The 23,781-nt window shown below is 44.8% G+C and overlaps 1 long non-coding RNA gene across 4 annotated transcripts in view; it reads right to left on the reverse strand.

The window, feature by feature from the left end:
- LOC127034717 (uncharacterized) overlaps positions 1 to 23,317 on the reverse strand; it is a 163,182-nt gene extending 139,865 nt beyond the window's left edge. For all 4 annotated transcript variants that reach the window (XR_007769465.1, XR_007769464.1, XR_007769463.1 and 1 more), the window contains exon 1: positions 23,191 to 23,317. This is a non-coding gene — a long non-coding RNA (uncharacterized LOC127034717). The remainder of the gene's footprint in view (positions 1 to 23,190) is intronic.
- Positions 23,318 to 23,781: the final 464 nt, after the last annotated feature.

Raw genomic sequence — 23,781 nt, forward strand, 5'->3', positions numbered from 1 at the left:
TTCTGTCATCTGCTACGACTGAGAACTGTCTAGATCCATCCTCTTTGGAATCCCCTTTCAGGTAGTTGAAAACAGCTATCAAATCCCCCCTCATTCTTCTCTTCTCGAGTTCCCTCAGCCTCTCCTCATAAATCATGTGCTCCAGCCCCCTAATCATTTTTATTGCCCTCTTCTGGACTCTTTTCAATTTTACCACATCCTTCCTGTAGTGTGGGGCCCAAAACTGGACACAGTACTCGATGTGCTGTGTTGTATCTACTGTTCCTTTAGCCAGTGTGGCCCAAAGTCACAAAGGTTACATCGGTGCCTATCCCCACTGGGTAGAGAGAATGACTCTGTAGTCCAAAGATTAGGACACCTACATGAGAGACCCAGGGCCCATGTGCCCTGCTCCAATGCTCCTTAAATTAGTGATCCACAGTGGAACAGTTTCAACCGGAGAGAGTGAGGCAGCCTCCTATCACAATGTTCTCACAATGGTGAGAGCACTCTCCTAAGAGGCGGGAGACCCGTGTTTGAATCTCTTCTCCCCCTTAGTCAGCCTGAGAGGGGAAAATTGAACCCTGGGATCCGGTGTCACAAGTGAATGCTCTAACCACTGGGCTAAAAGTCAGTCACCACTTCCTCAGGCTGCTTTATGGGGAGTGAGGCTGGTGCCTAACTCATCGCTGAAAGAAACACTTTAGGCACCAAGACCATCTACTTCTAGGAAAGGGGTTCCCACTGGTGGATCACTAAGCAGAGGTAGATGCCTCCCTGTAGCCTGGACCTAAGCACCTATCTCGGTGAGAGGGAGAGGGCTTAGCACACACCTCTCTGGTCAACATCTCCTACTGGCTAGCTTAGCTGGCACCCCACCAAGAGCACTGGCTTTTGTGGATCACGCGCTAAGGTGTCTGTCTCCCCCCATTCATGCTACAGATCACAGTGTGGTCCTGTGATTTTCTAGGTGTCTATAACTTAGGTGCCATGACACTCCGCGTTGCAATGCTGAAGACCCTTTGTGGCCCTAGGCCTGTGCTCCTTAGACATGCTCTACACTCCGATTTTGTACTGATTGGTCAGTTAGTGGAATAATTTTCCTACCAATATAGTTATACTGGTATAAAAGTGTCTTATACTGGCATAGTTTTCCCTTTCCTATGTGGTAATAACCCAGTATAACTGCATCTACATTAGGTTCCTTGCACCACTTTAACTATCCTGATGTAGCTTCTGTGTGTAGCCATAGCTAGGCCTGCTAGCTTGAGTGCACTCAGCATATTCCTTGCACGAAGCCTTGCTGACATGCTTCACACACTTCTCACTGTGCACACTGATGGTGCGATGGGAAAGTGTAACAAACAGTGAACACGTCACATAAGACCGGACCCTTTCTAGCTCTGATCTATGGGCCCTGCCATTAGAACCTGCCCTACAACATGCGCCAGAGCTGTCTGCCTCTGCCCTGTGTTTAGATCCCATAGCTTATTCCAGGTCATGTGACAGGGGTCTAATGGGGATTCATTGTTCAGGTTGTTGCCTGATTTATGGATTGTGTTTTAATTATCTTGATTACTTAAGAATTCCCAGTTAACACGCTGAGGTTGGATAGGTTCATGTCCCAAGCTCAAGCCCAGTATTATTAGAATTACTGTTCAAATGGGAACCCTAAGTTGTGCTCGGCTGCAACATTCACACTTGGGAAAAACCGTCGGTGTTTGTAACAACTTAATTCATGCAGTTGGCAACGTCACCAACACTCCAACCCAGCAAGGTGGAGAGAGAGAAAACAGAAGGTGCATCTGAGCAGCCCATATACTCACATCATCCCTGGCAGAATGATGGGAAGTGTTAGTCATTATCTTCCTCCTCATCCTCATCTTCCTCACCAATGGTTTTCATCCTGGCCTCTCCCAAGAGCGACAACTCCAAAGCACACAGGCCAGGACACAGCTGTTATAATGTGGTATCCTGACACCACTCGGCCTAATGCCTATTCAGGAGGGGTTTGAGGTCTTTTCCTTATTTGTATTTCCTCCTGTAACCAGGTGGACTCACCTCTGCGGCGCCTCCTACTGGTCGTCCTCGGGAATTAGCTCAAATTCCAGCTCGGAGTGCCCTCTGCAGGCCGGTGATCCGCCTTTCAGCTACTGGCCCCATGTCCCTCCCTGGACCCCAGTGCCCCTTTTATGTGGGGTTCTGCCCCCTGGCAGTAACCCCTTCCTCTTTCTTAGGGGTTTCCCCTCCCTGGAACCCCCCACCCTCTATCCCCACTTTGCCTCAGTGTCTTGGCAACTGCCCAGTCATTAGCTAGCCCCATGCCCTGGGGCAGACGGCAGTATTAGCCTCTGATCATTGGCAAAGGGGGTTGGACCTGCTGCCTTGGCCTACCCCTGGGTTGCACCCTGCAACCCCAGTACCTCCTGGCCTTCTGCTAGGCTGCAGCCTGGGGCTTTCCAGGCAGGAGCTCCCCAGCTCCTCTGCCTTTCCCCAGCCCTGCTTCACCCTAGGTACCTTATCTGGTTCCCTGCAGCCAGGCCCTTCTCTCTCTGAACGCAGAGAGACTGCCTGCTCTTGGCTTCCCTGGCCTTCTTATTAGGCCCTGTGGCTCAGTTTGGGGCATGGCCACAGCTGCAGCCACTTCCCCCAATCAGCCCAGCCTAAAAGGCTGCTTTCTCTAGCCCCAGCCCTTATCCAGGGCTGTTTTAACCCTTTCAGGGCAGGAGCAGGGATCCACCCTGCTACACCTCCTCCTACTGATATTGGGGTGCCCTTCTCCTATAGGTTACTAGTCTATTTATATCAAGCTTATTAGCATATACATCAGTCAGTTACCATGGCATGTTCGTGGTCAGACATCTGCCGATGTTCCTAACTTTAAAATACCCCAAGCTGGTATAAAGTAGGATCTTGTGGTTATCTGTCAGCAGTTTAGTCCCTACAGCACTTTGCCTTGTGCTGTCTTCTGATCTAGGGCTACTCCTGGTTAGCTACTCCTGTTAAGGCTTTATTGTGCTTTGACTAGTGTAGCTAAGCTATTGCCTCACAGGCCTTGAGGCTTGCAGGATCATTGCGTTACTGCCTTAACTTATACCAATGCCTCACCTACCAACTATCTACACTTGTAGACTACAAGGTCAATTTTTGTTAAGAATAAATTTTCCCCAGAAATAATGTGGTAGTGGGTTTTTTTCAAAATTAATTGCAGGTGGGTCAGTTAGTTCGTCTATTAATTCCCCCTCAAATCCGCTCAGTTCTGACTACTCCCACTTTCCCAGGTGCCCCAGACCTGCCTGTTCTAAAGAGCTGCTTTTGCAAGGTTGGCATTAATTCCTAATTGTCCAAACTTATTTTCTTTGTTTTTCTTGTTAAGGAGAGATTTCAAAGATCAGCCACTATTTCAGCTCATTAGCATCATCATTAATTTCATCAGCCCTGCAGTCTGTAAAAAAAACTACTTTTTTTTCTAGTATTTTTCCCTCAACATGTTTGTGAAAACCCTGCTTATTCCCGTCTGTGTATTAACTCTTTCTGGGGTTTATTATTTGGTTGGAGGTGGGCACCTTCTGGAAGTATTTTATGGTTTGGCAACCTTCATCCCTTCCCTACAGTCCTCACCTGAGGATGGACAATCTAGTTTAGTCCTTTCCTCTCTTTTCAGTTTCCAGGACTTTTCGCACTGTTCTGTCTTAGGTTACCTCACTCTCTTGCCCTGTGTTCCTGTTTCTCCGAGAGTTTATAGTCTGCTTTGCCTTTGGGCCTGGTATTAATCCACTGACTTCCATGAAGTTGTGCCAGGGCTGAGTTTGGCTTACCGCGCTTCTACACATCTTCAAATCATCCTGTCTCCCTCTGTCCTGGTGATGTGTATTCCCTGTCATTGTACCATGTTCACATCATTTCTGATCTGCCTTCTGGATCGCCAGAAGCACCCTAGGACCGCTGAGTACCATGAACCTCCTCCTCGCTCGTGGAATTCAAGTGGCTGAACTGACATCTGCAGGCTGAAACTCAGCTGCCTCCGTATCCTAACATTAGCTCTTCCCTGTATGGTGGCTCCTGGGTGACCTCTTCCTTGAGGGGAAGGCCTCAGTTTCTGGGCCATGATATTGTCATCTTTTGTAGCTTTTCTGAACCTCTGATGATGCACGAGTCACTGTTCCTTTTAATGCAACAGTTCCCATCTATAAAGGGATAACAGCACTATCCTGCCGTGCAGCAGTGTGTATGGACAAATCCATTAGAGACTCTGAGGCAATCATTTACTATAGTTGTGATAAATGAAGAGGGGAGGGGAGAGCTCCCTTTTATGGACATCCAGACAGCCAGTTAGCTATAAAATCCCTCTTAGTAGCTGTTCTCTACTTACTTTACCTGTAAGGGTTAAAGTCTCCCTGCAATGCATAGGTAAAAGGAATGGAGAAGTCACCTGACCAAAAGAGTCAATGGGAAGGCTAGAACTTTCAAAAATTGGGGAAAATTTCTCCTTTGTCAGTCTGTTGTTGTTCTCAGGGAGAGGGGACCAAGCAGCGATGTTGTAAGAAGCTTTGGGCCAGGTATGAAAAATCATCTATACCATACCTAGAAACTACTCATTTAAAACCCCAGATATGTAAGTAGATCAGGAAATGTCAAGGAAGACGCCATTAGGTTTATCTCTTTTCATAGAATATTAGTCCAACACCCTGCTCAAAGCAGGACCAACACCAACTAAATCATCCCAGCCAAGACTTTGTCAAGCCAGGCCTTAAAAACCTCTACAGATGGAGATTCCACCACCTCCCTAGGTAACCCATTCCAATGCTTCACCACCCTTCTGGTGAAATAGTGTTTCCTAATATCCAACCTAGACCTCCCCCACTGCAACTTGAGACCATTGCTCCTTGTTCTGTCATCTGCCAACACTTAGAACAGCTAAGATCCATCCTCTTTGGAACCCCCTTTCAGGTAATTGAAGGCTGCTATCAAATCCCCCTTCACTCTTGTCTTCTGTAGACTAAATAACTCTCATTCCCAGTTATGGCTTGTGGATTCCTCTGTGCTAACCCCAAATGCTTCTGTTTTGCTTGTAAACTTTAAGATGGACCTCCAGAAAGTCATTCTTGATATTAAATCCTTGTAGTTATTTTTAAATCTAGCAGTAGCCTGAAATTCCAAATGAATTTTCTCTCTTTTTGTTTTTAATAAAATTTACCTTTTTTAAGGACAGGATTGGATTTTTTTGTGTCCTAAGAGGTTTATGCACATGTTGTTTAATTAGCTGGTGGCAACAGCTGATTTCCTTTGTTTTCTTTCTCAGCTCTTCCCCGAAGGGGGCATGAAAGGGCTTGAGGGTAACTCACAGGGAGGAATTCCCAAGTACACCTTCCTGGGTTCTCAAAGGGGTTTTTACACTTGGGTGGTGGCAGCATCTACCCATCCAAGGTCAGAGAAAGCTGTAACCTTAGGAGTTTAATACCAGCCTGGAGTGGCCAGTATTAATTTTTTGAATCCTTGTGGGCCCCCAACTTCTGCACTCGACGTGCCAGAGTAGGGAATCAGCCATGACAATAGTAAAGGAGGCCTTGAGAGAGTGCACAAGAGAGAGGAAATGTCCCAACATAGGAGACTTCTCCCTTTCCACAAGTCTGCATGACGTCCAGCAGAAACCCAAGGTGGTTTCTTCCCTATATGATTGTCATTCTTTATTTATCCAGAGTTAATGTTCCCCATGCTTCACTGTCACAATGTACATCACTAGCATTCTGACACCCATATGGTGCATCTGCTCAGCTCACCTTCCCTTTCTGCCTCTTCTTCCTACGCAGCCTGTAACCAACTTCAGTGTGTGGACATCCCGGTGACGAGACTCAACCCACCAGAGTTCTGTTCTGCCCACTCCATCTTTCAGCAACATCGTCAATCCTTCTGGCTTATTTCCCATACTCCTTGCATTTGTTTATGGCAGAAATGGGCCCAAGGCTCAGTGTTTGCGGATGTTTGGATCCAGGACTTTGGTTCAGCCCATTATAAAGATAAGGGACATTTCTTTAGTTCAAATTTAGATTATTTGCTCATCTCCCCAGTTTGAGCTCAGGGCTTTCAGACCGTGGCCCTCATTAGTCTATAGGCACATCATATTTATAGTTTATCTTCTGTGGCAGAACATGGACAACCACATCTTCTATGTTCCTTGTCAGAAATACATGGCAGGTTACGGGAGCAAGACTGAAAAATTCCCTTCCTTCTTGGAAACCCACCTATGTAACCCAGGCCCTTTGAAACTCGGGAAGCTACTTAAGTGGAAAAACTTAGTATAACTGACCCTCTCTTATCCCAGAAAAGTTCAGGAGAGTAATGGGATTGCTACTGAGACCAGCTGTGTACTGATCCAGTTAATCATCTCCCTGGTACTTCTTCATAGACTTTAGGGTCAGAAAGGACCAATATGATCATCTAGTCTGACCTCCTGCACAAAGCAGACCACAGAACCCTACCCATCCACTTCTATAAAAAACCCCTAACCTATGTCCGAGTTATTGAAGTCTTCAAATTGTGGTTTGAAGACCTCAAGCTGCAGAGAATCCACCAGCAAGTGACCCATGCCCCACGCTGCAGAGGAAGGCGAAGAACATCCAGGGCTTCTGCCAATCTGCCCTGGAGGAAAATTCCTTCCCGACCCCAAATATGGCAATCAGCTAAACCCTGAGTATGTGGGCAAGACTCACCAGCCAGCACTCAGGAAAGAATTCTCTGCAGTAACTCAGATCCCATACCATCCAACATCTCATCACAGATAATCAAAGATCAATTGCCAAAATTAAGCTATCCCATCATACCATCCCTTCCATAAACTTATCAAGCTTAGTCTTAAAGCCAGATATGTCTTTTGCCCCCACTACCCCCTTGGAAGGCTGTTCCAGAACTTCACTCCTCTAATGGTTAGAAACCTTTGTCTAATTTCAAGTCTAAACTTCCTAGTGTCCAGTTTATACCCATTTGTTCTTGTGTCTACATTGGTACTAAGCTTAAATAATTCCTCTCCCTCCCTAATATTAATCCCTCTGATATATTTATAAAGAGCAAGCATATCCCCCTCAGCCTTCTTTTGGCTAGGCTAAACAAGCCAAGCTCTTTGAGTCTCCTTTCATAAGGCAGGTTTTCCATTCCTCGGATCATCCTAGTAGCCTGTCTCTGAACCTGTTCCAGTTTGAATTCATCCTTCTTAAACATGGGAGACCAGAACTGCTCACAGTATTCCAGATGAGGTCTCACCAGTGCCTTATATAACGGCACTAACACCTCCTTATCTTTGCTGGAAATACCTCGCCTGATGCATCCTAAAACCGCATTAGCTTTTTTAATGGCCATATCACATTGGCGGCTCATAGTCATCCTGTGATCAACCAATACTCCAAGGTCCTTCTCCTCTGTTGCTTCCAACTGATGTGTCCCCAATGTATATCTAAAATTCTTATTATTAATCCCTAAGTGCATGACCTTGCACTTTTCACTATTAATTTTCATCCTATTACTATTACTCTAGTTTACAAGGTCATCCAGATCTTCCTGTATGATATCCCGGTCCTTCTCTGTGTTAGCAATACCCCTCAGCTTTGTGTCATCTGCAAACTTTATTAGCACATTCCCGCTTTTTGTGCCAAGGTCAGTAATAAAAAGGTTAAATAAGATTGGTCCGAAAACTGATCCTTGAGGAACTCCACTAGTAACCTCCTTCCAGCCTGACAGTTCACCCTTCAGTACGACCCGTTGTAGTCTCCCCTTTAACCAGTTCCTTATCCACCTTTCAATTTTCATATTGATCCCCATCTTTTCCAATTTAACTAATAGTTCCCCGTGTGGAACCGTGTCAAATGCCTTACTGAAATAGAGGTAAATTAGATCTACTGCATTTCCTTTGTCTAAATAATCTGTTACCTTCTCAAAGAAGGAGATCAGGTTGGTTTGGCACGATCTACCTTTAGTAAAACCATGTTGTAACTTGTCCCAATTACCATTGACCTCAATGTCCTTAACTACTTTCTCCTTCAAAATATTTTCCAAGACCTTACATACTACAGATGTCAAACTAACAGGCCTATAGTTACTCAGATCACTTTTTTTCCCTTTCTTAAAGATAGGAACTATGTTAGCAATTCTCCAGTCATTCAGTTTGACTAGAGAACTGAATATGAACCTTGGCTGGGGTCCTGTGGCACAGCGAGTGATCTCAGGGTCAGTCACTGTCCTGTCTGTCTCAGAGCTTGTGTTACAGAATTAGGCAGGATCAGACCATTTGGAGGGTGTGGACGCTACTGCTGGGGGAAATCCCAATAGCCGGAGAGAGGAAGAATCTCCCTATGGCAGGTGATTCCAGAATGGGCCATTTTGGGAAATGCTGCCCCTTCGTATGGAACAGCTGGGCCTGCCCAGGGTCTGAGCTAGGACACCAGCCCTGGGAATGGAGCCCAGTCTGGCAGTTCCTGCATCCATGTGGGAGGAAGGGCTGCCAGACCCCCAGAGGCAGCAGCATCTGCAGCTGCACCTCCTTCAGAGGCAGCAGCCATCTTGCCTCCTTGCCCCAGCCTCTTGGGAACAGGAAGCCTCTGCCTTTGCAGATTGTGGGCAGCTCCCCAAGGGGAAATGAGGGAAGTGACATTGCCTGAGACATTGAAACCAGGCTGGTCAGAGCCCTAGGAAACATGTGGTAGGGAAGAACCCCACATCAGCCCCAGGAGACAGACTGGATGGTCTAACAGGGCCTTCCCAGCTCCGGGCTCTGTGGTCACCAAGATCACAGAGATTAGCTGAGATGGGGAAGGAGCCTCATCTACAGAGCTGGTTGGACCATCCTAGTGAGAGTACCCAAGGGAGAGAAATGGATTAAAAACTAGTTGACAAGCCTCAAAATATAATAGTTAATGTGGAATCATCACCCAATGAAGGTGTTTCTGGTGGGGTCCTGCAGGGATCGGTTCTCAGCCCAATGCTATTCGGTGTCTTTTTCAAAGAACTAGACATAAATATAAAATCATTGCTTGTAAAAATTTGCATCTAAAACAAAGATTGACAGAGTGGTAAATAAAATGAGGATAGTCACTGATGTACAGTGATCTGGATCATACAGTATGTATGGCACAATCAGACAAAATATTTAGACTTGGCAGAATGTGATTTTTTTTTATAATCTTGACAGATGATGTTATTTTAAAGCTTTTTTATTATGTTTATGAATTTAAATTTTCACAGTTGTGCAAAACTATGAGTTTTAACGTTTATTTTTATTGATGCAAATTTTCACAGTTGTGGGAAATGATATGGGGTGCTTCAGAAAATGGAGGAGCAGACAATGATAGTAGATGCTGAGACTGAAAAAGTTAAAGCTCTATAACCGTGAAAGCACAAATTGTCAACATCATATGTCAAAATATACAAAGTAAATAGCCTTAAATTAAACTCTACAGAGTTCTTAGGCAAAGTAAGAAAAATGCTGCTTATCAATAAATTGCTATTATTACCGATGAGTTTTTTTATTTTTGTCGGTTTCTGTGTGTTTGGTGAAATCAAAATTTATCAGCATTTACCGATAAAAATCCAATCCTTCGAAGCCAAAACATATTTTAATGATGCTAAATATGAGGTCACCTGTCCAGGATGGGGGACTAGATCCTGGAAACCAGTGACTCTGAAAAGCACTTTGTAGTGACAGTGATAACCAACGGACCATGAACTTCCAGTGTGATCCTGTAGCTAAGAGTTTGGTGTTTACTGAGTGGATTACCTAGTATGCTGCACTAGTGAGACCACAACTGGATACTGTGTCCAGTTGCGATGTCCACATTTTCAAAAGGATGTTGAAAGATTGAAAAGGGTTCAGAAAAGAGCTAAGTATGATCTCAGAGGTCTAGAAAACAGAGACTAAAGGAGTTCAATCTATTTAGCTTAACAAAGAGAAGATTAAGAGGTGATGGTTGATAAATCCCCACACAGTGAGAAGGTTTCTGATAGTCGAGGGTGCTTTAATCTAGCAGACAAAGGCAGAACAAGATCTAATGGCTGGAGGTGGAAGTCAGTATAAGTCAGTCTGGAACTAAGTCACAGCTTTTTAACAGTGAGGGTAATTAACCATTGGAGCAAGCTACCCAGGAACCTGGTGAGTCTCCAGCACTAGCAGTCTTTACATTGAGATTGGATATCTTTCAAAAAGAGCCTCTCTAGCTCAGTCACAGGATATGGGCTTGATGCAGGAATTTCTAGGGTGAGATTCCTGTGGCCTAGGTGCTGCAGGAGGTCAGATGAGGTGATCATAATTGTCCCTTGTAGTCTTAAAATGTATGAAACCTCACATTGCTGCAGGAGCCCCAGAATCCAAAGGGAAGGGTAAAGCTGGGCAAATAGGGGGGTTCTTGACACTCAAGGATGTGGAATCTAAGGGCTAATGGCTTGCCCCTGTCCGCAATCTTTATCAGGAAGAATGATGAATGGCCAGGCACCCTCTCTGCAACAGGGCCTTTGGAATGGGCTGAGAAACTGCTCCGTTGAAGACGACCCAAGTGCTGCCTCCAGCAGAAGCGAGGCATGACCGCAAAGCCATTGAGAGCAACAGCATGCTCTTGGGCTGTGCCTGCCTGAGCAACTTCGCAAGGGGCAGAGCTCTGTCTGCTGCCAGTTTAACAGAGCAATGCTGTAGCGAAGGCGGGCTGTTGGAGTTTGTCTCGGTTTTGTTCTCCTGGGTGGATTTAAGGAGGAGCTTGATGTACTCAATATCTGTCAGGAGTGAAAACACCACTCTGGGTGTAATACGGAAAACAATAGGGACACAAATGGCGGCCTAGCTCAGTGTGACTCATTGTGGGGAGGCAGAGCAGGATCTGGGCTCACAGCCTCCTTGAGAATTTTCAAGCCAATGGAAGCTTGAAACAGCTGAGATCTGAGAGCCTGAGAAACAGCATCTATGGAGGAGAGGCAGGGAGAGCTGCACTACAAGGAGCAATGGAACACAACTTCCGCTTTCTGATATGCCAATTAACCAGCCAGCCAAGCCTTGAATCCAAAGCCAAAGCCAATCTGTGCCAGTGCTCGCACTGAGGGTAAGTCTGCACCGGAGGCGGAGGAGTAATTTGCAGCTCAAGGAAATATATTTACGGTCTCACTGATCGAGCGAGCGCTCTAGAAATAGAAGTGTAGCCACAGTGGCGCGAGCAGCAGGAGGAACTTGCTGCCCAAGTGTGATCCTATCTGCGACCTTAGGCACGTCCTTGGGGCAGCCAGCCCCGCGGGCCGTTTGCACCGCCACGGCAGCGCTTCTAGTTTTAGCGTGCTCTCAATCACAGCTAGCGCAGGTCTGTAGCCAGCTCCAGCACAGACATGCCCCAAATCAACCTGCAGCTTCGCACACAGCGACCCTACGGGAGGAGCCTTCTCCTGGCTGGTCGCAGCGGGGAGAGGGCTCTGCAGCTCCCACAGCTTGGAGTGTTTGTTACTATTTCCGGTCCTTAAAACCTGCCCAGTCAGAGCGCTGGGCTCCCTCCACTCTTCTCACAAACAGCAGCCAGGGCCAACGGCCAAACGCTCCCTCACTCCTACCCTGCTTAGCCAGAGAAACATGGGAGAACACACTGGCCTTGCCAGGTGACTCGCATAGAGGTCCATTCATTCAGCCCTTGGAAAACCAGCAAGGGAAATGCATTCCACAGTGGAGAGTCCCCTGGAGAACTTCCCACCTTGGGCCCCATCCCCAAAAAGTTCCTTCCCCACCCTGCTGGAGAGCTTCGTGCCTCCAGCCGCTTCCCATTTAAATGCAGAGTTGGAGTTCCTCCACTTGTCCCCCGATGCACTGAGGGAAAGACAGGTCTCTGGGTAACTGAGATCCAGCCTAGTGAAGGCTTTGTAAGTTGGTGCATTCACGGCAAATGACACCAGTAAACACAATGGAAGCCAGTGCAAGTCACAGATCAGAGGCATGATGGGAGCTAGAAGTGGTCCCTAACAAAGAGGCAGCCACATGCCATGTCCACGGAAGTTTAGGAATCATTTTCAGGTACAGGCCCGGAAACTGGATAAGCCAACAAGGAAGATGTTCAGACGTTGCATCCAGTACCATGGCTGCATCTCCATTGCTGCCAACGCTGCCCTGTGCCCCATCTGCAAGGAAAGGATGGAACACATGGGGTCACTTGTTACTCCCCACATACTCCTCCATTCTGCTCTGACCAGGGATGGCTCCAGACATAGACTCATAGACTCATAGACTCTAGGACTGGAAGGGACCTCAAGAGATCATCGAGTCCAGTCCCCTGCCCTCATGGCAGGACCAAATACTGTCTAGACCATCCCTAATAGACATCGTGTGCGGTTCCTCTCCTGCCCTACTGGCTAAGCAGTTGGAGCCTCTGCTTCCTCAGGCAGCGACACAGAGCCAAGCAGGCAGTTGATGAAATGGCATTTCTATTTCTTTCAGCTCCCCGTTCAGTCAGGGCAACTTCTCCTCCCTTCTCGGCTTGTTTCTCCCGCTTGCTGTATCAGCTGCGACAAACACGCCTGGTGGCCTTTGAGAGCTGCCTGAAACCCAGGATTCTGGGGCGGTATTGAAAGGTTTGGCCACCGGGGGCAGTGTCACCTGGAGACTGGTCTCAGCCCCAGCCAGCCCAGAGATAGATACAAAGCCCCCTACATGGCGGGCCCAGGACCCCTGGAGCTGCTCACTGCACTCCCTGCGAGGCCATTAGATGGGCTGTAGACTGCAGTTTGGCAGGCTTGGCTGCAGCCATGTGTCTGCAATAGGCTTTTATACTGTATTTGAGGATCTTTTTCTGTTTGTTTTCAATCTGAAAGCAAAGCCCTAGCTGCCAATTAAGGGAACTATGCCATTAGAAGCAGCTCTGCAGACATTAGGAGAGAACCGCTTTGGCAATTGATGTGCAAGGATTTGCTGAGTGTAACTTCATTGGCTGAGACTAAGAATACAGGGAGACCAAATTAACACAGGAGAAAGAGCCTGAACAGGAGCTGAGGGGCATACTAGCTTTCCGCTACATGCAGTTTGGATCCAATTAGCTCTAATAACGGTTCCTGTTTCCCATGTCCGACATTGTGGAATGCCTCTGGAGCAAACCCCACTCCTGCTGGCTGCTTGCAGCACGCTCTGTCTGCTAAATGTTCATCTCTTGCAGGTCACTGATTCAGAGCGATCTGGATCACTTGGCAAACTGCGTGCAAGCAAACAATAGGCATTTTGATAGGGCTAGATGTAAACGTATATATCTGGGAACAAAGAAGGAAGGCCTTATTTACAGAATGGGGGACTCTATCCTAGGAAGCAGTGATTCTGAAAGAGATATTGGGGTCATGATGAAAAATCAGCTGAACATGAGCTCCCAGTGTGATGCTATGGCCAAAAAGGCTTATGCAGTCCTGCCATGCATCAACAGGGGAATCTTAAGTAGGAGTAGAAAGGTTATTCTACCTCTGTATTTGGTTCTGGTGTCCAAAGGATTTTGATAAATTGGAGAGAGTTCAGAGAAGAACAATGGAAATGATTAAAAGATTATAAAACCTGCCTTATAGTGATAGACTCAAGGAGCTCAATCTGTTAACTTAACAAAGAGAAGGTTAATGGGTGACTTGATGACTATCTATGAGTACCTACATGGTGAACAAATATTTAATAATGGGATCTTCAGTCTAGCAGAGAAAGATTGAACATGATCCAATGGCTGGAAGATGAAGCTAGACAAATTTGAACTGGAAATAAGGTATACATTTTTGAACAATGAGAGTAATTAACTAGTGGAACAATGTTGCAAGGGTCGTGGTGGATTTTCCATCACTGACAATTTTTAAATCAAGCTCCTTTTTCTGAAAGATTTGCTCTAAGAATTATTCTGGGGAGGTTCTCTGGCCTGGGTTATACAAGAGGCCAGATAATAATGGTCCCTTCTGGTCCTAAAATTATGAATCTTCATCCAGATAAAACCGACTCAAGATGAGAGGACAGAACAATAAATTATATTTTTCACACACACACACACACCTACCTCTGTGTGGCTCAAAAGCTTGTCTCTCTCACCAACAAAAGTTGGTCCAATAAAAGATATTACCTCACCCCCCTTGTGTTACAAAAACAAAAAGGACAGACAAAAGAATTCTTAGGTTCGAAATAAGACTCCAGTTGAGGCCAACGTGAGAATGCTACTGTCACGCAGTTTGGGGTAGCTCATGACCATGGAGTGTCTAACTTGGGGCAGACACCCCAAGCTGGTGGTATGTTCAATAATTAGATTTCACCAAGCCAGTAACACATGTGAATTCCTGGATCACTATAACAGTCCCATCGTGTAGCCACACACAGTCCCCTTCCACTCTTCAATTTATCTTGCCATCCAGACAAAACTGGACCAAAAATCACAAATATTCCAGGATATTCCCAGTCCCAAGAGATGAGTCACTCCCTCAAGTCAAGTTGCATTCTAGATCTCCTACCAAAGACAACACTGGTAGCCAATTCTATAGTAAACAAACTAAAGGTTTATTAGCTAAGAAAGGGAAAAGAGCTATTGAGAGGTTAAAGCAGGTAAAATATATGCACAGGTGAGTCACAGTCTATAATTCCAAATAGTGGCAATAGTAATAAACTGCCAGCACTAATCAATCTGGACGTCAGTCCCTATTTCCTCCAGCACTGGCTCCCTCCCATGGTGCAGATGTATCAGAGGAACAATGGCAGATTAATGTGCTCCTATAACCCTGCCTATTGGTGGACACATCTAAAATCAAACCTCGGTGCCAAGGCACGATTGCATGCCATCCAGATCGTGTGATTCACCAGTCATACTCAGCATCCACAGAGCAGTGAGAGCTGCCATCTTACTGAACAGCAAAGGAGCCATCTCAAGTCAGCTACAACGGCATCACAATCACAGTGCACTTGATTCCTTGTATGCTTCTCTGGTAATGTTAGTGTGTACAAGAAAGCAGAAGTACAGAATGACAGGGATATGCAAACACACAATCATAGTCATGTGGGGTGGAAGGGGTCTCATCTGGTCCATCTGCCCTGTGCAGCGGCAGGACCCAATAAACCGGCACCACCCCTAAGAGATGTTTGACCAACCTGTTCTTAAACACCTCCAGTGACGGGGGTTCCACAGCCTCTGTAGGTTACCTGCTTCCTAACATCTAACCTAAATCTCCCACACTTCAAACTAAGCAGAGTCCTTCTTTTCCTACCCGTGGTGGACACAGAGAACAACTGATCATCGGCCTTCTTATAACAATCTTTTATGTATTTGAAGACAGTTTTCAGGTCCTCCTCTTCCTTCTCTTCTTAAGACAAAACATGCCTCATTCATTCAACTCTTCTTCATAGGTCATGTTTTCTAATCCTCTTATTTTTGTTGCTCTCCTCTAGACTCTCGCTAATTTGTCCACATCATTCTTAAAATGTGCTGCTCAAAACTGTACACCATACTCCAGCTGAGGCCACACCAATGCTGAGCAGAGCAGAAGAATTACCTCCCATGTCTTATATTGACAGTACTGTTAACACACCTGAGAATAATATTTCCCTTTTTATTTTATTTTATTTTTTTTTGCAAAAACCCTGCCTATGCCTGTTGGTCCCCACAGAATCCAGTTTGACCTGGTATATGGGCACATCTGGGGGTTGAGGGGGACTTCTAAAGCAGATACCAAAGAAATGCCACCACAACGCCTACACAATTGCATTTTAATACAGTGGAACCCAAAGGTGTTAACTCTAATTCTGTAAGGTTTCACTTAATTGGGTAAAGTTTACCTAAGGTTTGTCCAGAATATTACAGGATATTGTCAATCTGCCACACATGACTTCTCTGAGATAATCAAGTTGCAGTGGGGGAGGTTTAGGTTGGATATTAGGACAAACTTTTTCACTAGGAGGGTGGTGAAGCACTGGAATGGGTTACCTAGGGAGGTGGTGGAATCTCCATCATTAGAGGTTTTTAAGGCCTGGCTTGACAAAGCCCTGGCTGGGATGATTTAGTTGGGGATTGGTCCTGCTTTGAGCAGGAGGTTGAACTAGATACCTCCTGAGGTCCCTGCCAACCCTGATATTCTATGATTCTATGAATCACTAATGCTTCAGAGATTACGTTGGCTAGTTCCTCAAATACTCTAGGGTGAATCCATCAGGCCTTGCCGACTTAAGTACATCTAACTTATCTAAGTAATCTGTTCTTTCCCTATTCTAGCCCAAGATCCTTCCCCCTGGGTGTTAATATAATTGTATTAAGCATAATGAATACTGAAGCAAAAAAGGAATTAAACACTTCAGTCTTCCAGTCATCCGCTATTTGCTCTCCTTCCCCAACTAGTAAGAGACCTGCACTTTTCTTCATCTTTCTCTTACATTTAATGCAGTTATAGAACTTCTTATTGATTTTATGTCACATTGTCTTTTATATTGAATGACAGCACTTCATGGAGACTTCGGGAGGGAAGGTTACCGCCTGCCCCATTAGCTAGTGTGGATTTCCATCGCTCAGAAACCATCCAAATGTCCGTTCTGCAATTCTTGTGTAAAAACAGCCACAAAATAAACCCTAATTCAACTATATAAAAAAATGTGTTTCTTTAGCAGGGGCAACAACCTTATCCCATGGAGCAATATACCCAGGTCTTGCACTCTCTCTGCGATGATGCCTCCTTCCCCCACAAGGGGTCTCCGGTGTCAAATGTTTTTGTTTTTTTTAATTGAATCTTGTTGATTTGTTGCTGCTTCATATAACAGGACGATTCTGCTGCTTTGTACCATGTGTTCCCAGCACAGCACGCTTCACAGTTACGACTGCACTGCAGAGTTCATCCCAATCCCCTGGTCTCAGCCACTTAAGCCTTTCTGAAATGTTCCTGTTTGGGGACGAAACATCTGACTCTTGATCTCAGCTTGAAGGTGGGTTAGCAAAAATGGTTTAGCTGGTTGTGAGGGAGTGAAAAAGGACAACTTCTCTAGTAAAAAAAATTGTTTGTGATCTTTTTGGGCCGCTTTGCAGCCAAAAATGTCTGGTGAGGAAGGCCGATGTGTTCTTGGAGTTAGTTTGCTGAAGTGTCATGGTGAAGTTCGCTCCAATCTCATGGCATTCTTCACAGAATCATAGAAAGTTAAGGCTGGAAGGTACCTCGAGAGGTCATCTAACCCAGCTTCCTGCACTGAGACAGGACCACGTAAACCTAGACCATCCCTGACAGGTGTTTGTCTAATCTGTTCTTAAAAGCCGCCAGTGACAGGGATTCCACAACCTCCCTTGGAAGCCTATTCCAGAGCTTAACTATCTTTATAGTTACGAAGTTTTTCCTAACATTTTATTTGCTGCAGATTAAGCCAATTACTTCTTGTCCTAACTTCAGAGGATGTGGAGAACAATTGATCACAGTATTCTTTTTTGAGCAGCCCTTAATATATTTAAAGATTATTATCAGGTCCTATCCCCCTCAGTGTTCTTTTCTCAAAACTAAACATGTCCAGTTTTTCATAGAATATGAGGGTTGGAAGGGACCTCAGGAGGTATCTAGTCCAACCCCTGCTCAAAGTAGGACCAATCCCCAACTACATCATCCGAGCCAGGGCTTTGTCAAGCCAGGCCTTAGAAACCTCTAAGGATAGAAATTCCACCACCTCCCTGGGTAACCCATTCCAGTGCTTCACCACTCTCCTAGTGAAACAGATGTTAGGATATAGATATTCAGGCCTGTCTATAAAGGCTTATACTTTAAGAATGTAGGCATATGTTTATTATTGAGCCAGTTATAGAGGTATAAAAGAAAGAATCAAAATCACTCTGTCGGTGTAAGGGCCTTTTTTTACTGTGACAGTCTGAGGCCCTGTTCTTAAGATAAGGCCTTTGGCTAAGCCGCAGAGGCAGCCATAAGCTGGGAAGTGTATGGTCACATCCTTACATTTCAAACTAGTCACATTGAGTAAGGCAATCTGGGGCCATTAGAAAGGGGATCCGATCTATCACCTTCAGATAAAAGGGAGAGCCTAGAAGTTGTAAAAGGAAATTTAGTTTGATAGTTTTCTGTTAGGTAAGAACTCACTTAGCAATAGACATAGCTGGGAAACCCTTATGTCTTTATAGACGTTGTTGTGAAATCCTCACTTCTGTATTGTTTTGTCATTACTGTATAGTTCCCACTTTGATATTGTTTATTAGCACAGTCTGTCTGGTTCTCTGATTGTTTCTGTCTGCTGTATAATTAATTTTGCTGGGTGTAAACTAATTAAGGTGGTGGGATATAATTGGTTAGCTAATCAGGAGAATGATTGGTTAAGGTATAGCTAAGATTATTACGATATAAATTAGGGGCAAACAGTAAGTAAATTGGGATTTGAAAATAAGGAAAAAGGAACTTGGATTTAAGCTTGCTGGAAGTCCACCCCATAAACATCCAATTGTTTGCACCTTCGGACTTCGGGTATTGTTGCTCTCTGTTCATGTGAGAAGAACCAGGGAAGTGAGAGGGTGAAGGAATAAACTCTCTAAAAACAGTGTTTCCTAATATCTAATCTAGACCTCCCCCATTGCAACTTGAGACCATTGCTCCTTGTTCTGTCATCTGTCGCCACCGAGAACAGCTGAGCTCCATCCTCTTTGGAACCCCCCTTCAGGTAGTTGAAAGCAGCTATCATATCCTCCCTCATTCTTCTCTTCTGCAGACTAAAAAATCCCAGTTCCCTCAGCCTCTCCTTGTAAGTCATGTGCTCCAGCCCCCTGATCATTTCCATTGCCCTCTGCTGGACTCTTTCCAATTTACCCACACTCTTTCTGTAGTGGGGGGCCCAAAACTGGACACAGTACTCCCAGTGTTGAATAGAGGGGAATAATCACTTCCCTTGATCTGCTGGCAATGCTCCTACTTATACAGCCCGAAATGCCGTTAGCCTTCTTGGCAACAAGGGCACACTGCTGACTCATATCCAGCTTCTCATCCACTGTAATCCCCAGGTCCTTTTCTGCAGAACTGCCGCTTAGCCAGTTAACCACAAAGGACAAGTTTTCTAAACACTGATAATTTTTGTTGCTCTCTTCCAGGCTCTCTCCAGTTTCTCCACATCTTCCATTAAGTCTGGCACACAGAATTGGACACAATACTCCAGCTGAGGCCTCATAAGTGCCAAACCGAGCAGGATGATTATCTCCCATGTCTTACATAAGACACTCCTGTTACTACATCCAGCAGTGATATTAGCCTTTTTCACAACCACATCACATCACTTACTCATTCAATTTGTGATTCACTATAACCCCCAGATCCTTTTGAGCAGTACAACCACCTAGCCAGTTGTTCCCCATTTTGTGGTTGTGCATTCGATTTTTCCATCCTAAGTACTTTGCACTCATCTTTATTGATTTTCACCTAGCTGATTTCAGAACAATTCTCCAATTTATCAAGGTCATTTAAAATTCTAAACCTGTCCTCCAAAGTGCTTGCAACCCCATCCAGCTTAGAGTCATTTGCAAATTTTATAAGCATATTCTCCACTCCATTGTCTAAGCCACCAATAAAAATATTGAATAGTACCAGACTCAGGACTGACCTCTGTGGCATGCCAATAAATCCCCCATATCAGTTTGACAGTGAACCATTTATACACTTTGAGTATGGTCTTTCTACCGATTTGCACCCATCTTATAGTAATTTCATCTAGACAACAGTTCCTTAGTATGCTTATGAGAATGTCACTTGGGACTGTGTCAAAAGCCTTACTAAATCCAAGATAAATCACATTTATATCTTCCTCCCGATAGACTAGGTCAGTAACCCAGTCACGGATGGAAATTAGGTTGGTTTGGCATAATTTGTTCCAGATAAATCCATATTGCTATTCCTCATTACCTATCCTCTAAGGGCTAACTAACTGATTGTTCCAGTATCTTTCCACAGATTGGTCTATAATTCCCTGAGTCCTCTTTGTTCTCCTTTTCATAGAATCTCAGGGTTGGAAGGGATCTCAGGAGGTCATCTAATCCAACCCCCTGCTCAAAGCAGGACCAATTCCCAACTAAATCATCCCAGATAAGGCTTTGTCAAGCCTGACCTTAAAAACCTCTTTAAAAAAGGAAGGAGATTGCAACACGTTCCTAGGTAATGCATTCCAGTGCTTCACCGTCCTCCCAGTGAAAAAGTTTTTCCTAATATCCATCCTAAACCTCCCCCACTGTAACTTGAGACCATTACTCCTTGTTCTGTCATCTGGTACCAATGAGAACGGTCTAGATTCATCCTCTTTTGAACCCCCCTTTCATGTAGTTGAAAGCAGCTATCAAATACCCCCTCATTCTTCTCTTCTGCAGACTAAATAATCCCAGTTCCCTCAGCCTCTCCTCGTAATGTACTCCAGCCCCCTAATCATTTTTGTTGCCCTCTGCTGGACTTTTTCCAATTTTTCCACATCCTTCTTGTAGTGTGGGGCCCAAAACTGGACACAGTACTCCAGATGAGGCCTCACTGATGTTGACTAGAGGGGAATGATCACGTCCTTCTCTAGTCCTCTGGGATCTCACCCCTCCTTCATGAATTCTCAGAAATAATCACTAATGGTTCTGTGATTACTTCAGCTAGCTCCTGAAGATGAATTTCATCAGGCCCTGATGACTTGAAGACATCCAACTTCTCTAAATGTTCATTAACTTGTTCTTTCCCTATTTTTGTTTGGCTTCCTTCCCCCTCATTGTCAATATTAATTGGGTTACATATCAGGTCAAAATTAGCAAAGATTTTTTAGTGAAGACTGAAGCAAAATAAGCTTGATGCCATCTGTTATGTCTATGTGATGTTTTTTCCGCTTAGCAGAAGACCAACACTTTCCTTCATCCTCTCCTGTTCCTACTGTTTTTTATAGAAACTCTTCATATTGCCTTTCATATCCCTTTCTAGGTGTAACTAATTTTGTGCTTTAGCCTTTCTGATTCTGTCCCTACAGGCTTGTGGTTTTGTATTTATCCTTTGCAATTTGTCCATGTTTGAGACTCACACCTGGAACATGTGCAGTCGTTGATGTTTGCTGAGCTCATACTGTGTGCATGTAGGGACAGCAGTGGTGCACCGGTCTGCAAAACTAACTCCATGGCTCCACATGGGTGCAGAGCTCCAGTCACACAGAGCTCAAGAAGTAACCAGGGCATGAGTAATCTACAGGGACATATCCAAACTGGTCAGGGAATTCTGTAGCCTAGTAAAAGGAATAATCCTCTGCCTCCTTTGGAAATGCTGGATTTTTTTTTTTTAAAAAGACATGCTATAGTTCAAAAAGAAATTTCAGGGTTGTTCTGTGGCCTGTGCTATACAGAGGTCAGACTGGGTGATCACAGTGGTCCCTTCTGGCATTGGAATCAATGAATATTGTATTAAGGTTGTCTGTGCAACCTTAATTCGGCCTTCTTGGATGTATGCATTATGATACTGTCTTCAGTTGCATGATCATGTGCTATTTTTATTACAGGACCCCTGCCTCATTCATTGCACAGGATGGATGAGGCTCACTGAATGAGCAGCTAACGTACGCTACATAACATTCTGATAAATCAGAAGAAAATGATCTTGAATACTCATGGATCAATGTCCTAACAGATAAAGCACAAGGTGGGGTATTATTTGATGGCTGCTACAGGCCACCAAATCACATTAGGGAACAGGATGTCCACCTCTTTATGCACCTAGCTGTAAGGTATGGGGGGGGAATGTGTGCCCATGGGGGATTTCAGTTTGAGCAACATATGCTGGAAGTCACATGCTGGAAGTACTAAAACATCACTGGCTTTTCTAAACATTAAGATGACAATCTCCTAACTCCAAAAGTGTGGCAACCTACACAGGGGAATTCTGTAATAGACTTTGTCCTTACTGATAAAGAGGAAATGATCACAGAGCACCTTGCTAAATGCCCCAAAAGCCACAATCCTACAATTGAGGAAGAATCCATGCTGGTTAAAAAACAATCTGGTTTAGAGGAGAGGTGAAGACCTCTGTAAAAAAGAAAAAGACAACAAATGGAAGAAAGGGAAAGTTGACAGTAATGAATATAAATCAGAAGTTAGGAATTGTAGAAAAATGATAAGGGAAGCCAAGGGAGACAAGGGGACATCTACGGCCTGCAGACTTAATGATAAAAAGAAGCAGTTTTTAAAATATATTAGGAACAAAAAGAATCCTGACAATGGTACTGGTCCATTACTAGATGAAAATGATAGAATTATGAATAATAATGCAGAAAAGACAGAAGTGTTCAATAAATATTTTTGTTCTGTATCTGGGGAAGAAACAGATGATATAATTTCACCAGGTAGCACGGAATCTAGTAGTTGGATGTGGTGTTGCTCAGCGTTGCCAAACTTGAGTCCCTCTGTGGATCCAACACGAAGTGACTTGCCACACTAGACATACGAAGGAGATATGGGAACTCTGATCTCCTCTGTCCCAGCCCTACCTCCTTTACTGTTCATTTTCCATCAGCAGATCCCTGCCTCATTCACCACCATCCAGCTTCTACTGTGAATGAGGCAGATGTGCTCCATACCTCAGACCAATTCACAGCACAGCCATGCCTCATTCATTGTCCAAGCTGGGCACTGAATGAGGCAGGGGTCATGCAGGAAACGACCATGCAGTTATGTCCTTTAGGTTGTAAGCTCAGCAGAGCAAGACTGTCTCTGTTATGTTTGTGCAGTGCCTAGCACAATGGGACTAGGGCCAAGACACTGCCCTAGTACAAATAAAGAAGAATGCTGCCCCCTGCTGAGCAGTAGCAGATTTCTGGGACCTTGCAGGAGAAACCAGAGTCCGGGTATAGTCTTAGAATAACTTGTTTTATCTATAGTACTGGAACAATGGTGCTCAAGAAGCATACAAGGCAATCCCTTCTGCCCGGGAACTAAGCCCAGATGCCCAGCTCCTAAGGGAGTAACTCTGCCTCCAGAAATGACTCCTGTCAGAGGCCAAGGCAAAGAGCAAACTCTCCTGCGCACAGCACGGCACCTTCTCCAGAAGTTGCCTCTGTACAGACCCAAAACCAACAACAACACGTCTCCCTAGAATGAACATTTGTCCCACTCTAGGAACTCGTGTAACAGCGCCTCCTGCTGACAGCCACCACATCAATTATAGCATCACTACCTGAAAGCCCACGCTGTTGCATGCATGTAATTCATAAAGCCATGTGTGTAAAGGAGCCAAAAATGGCTGAAAACTTACAGATTGGACAGTAACAGAGCACGAATCACAGTGAAGACTGAGCCTGGTGGTATTCTGAACAAAGAGCGCACTCAACCTTGCCAGTAGCTGCTTTCGTTGCTTCACGCTGACTCAGCAGATGTTCTGCGTTTCACAGTGACACACAGAATGAAATTCCTGGAATCCTGTTATGTAGATTACACAGTACATGGTAACACACGCGCTCATGGGGCCAGAGCAGAGATGACCTGGACAAACTTACATTTGTCATTTACTAATTTCTGAGCGCATGACTTTGCAACTGTGAGATGCTCGTTGCATGGAATGGCATGCGGTTTTCTGTATGAATTCTAAATCTAGAAAGACACAGCCAGGACTACAGCTATATCTGGGGTGGAGAATTGGGAGTTTTAAATGTCAAATACAATCTAACCCCATGGAAAACCAATGACAGAAACGTGTTAGGCACACGATAAACAAAAACATTCACAATGTCTTACATTGTCATTGGGCCCTTTGTCTGGATCTGGGATCTAAAAAGGTAGATCAGAAGGGAGGCTGTATAATTCTTAGCAGCTGTAACACCAAATCCTCCTCTTATCTGCAGAAGAA

Source organism: Gopherus flavomarginatus, chromosome 15 (assembly GCF_025201925.1).
Source record: "Gopherus flavomarginatus isolate rGopFla2 chromosome 15, rGopFla2.mat.asm, whole genome shotgun sequence".
NCBI classification, from domain to species: domain Eukaryota; kingdom Metazoa; phylum Chordata; order Testudines; family Testudinidae; genus Gopherus; species Gopherus flavomarginatus.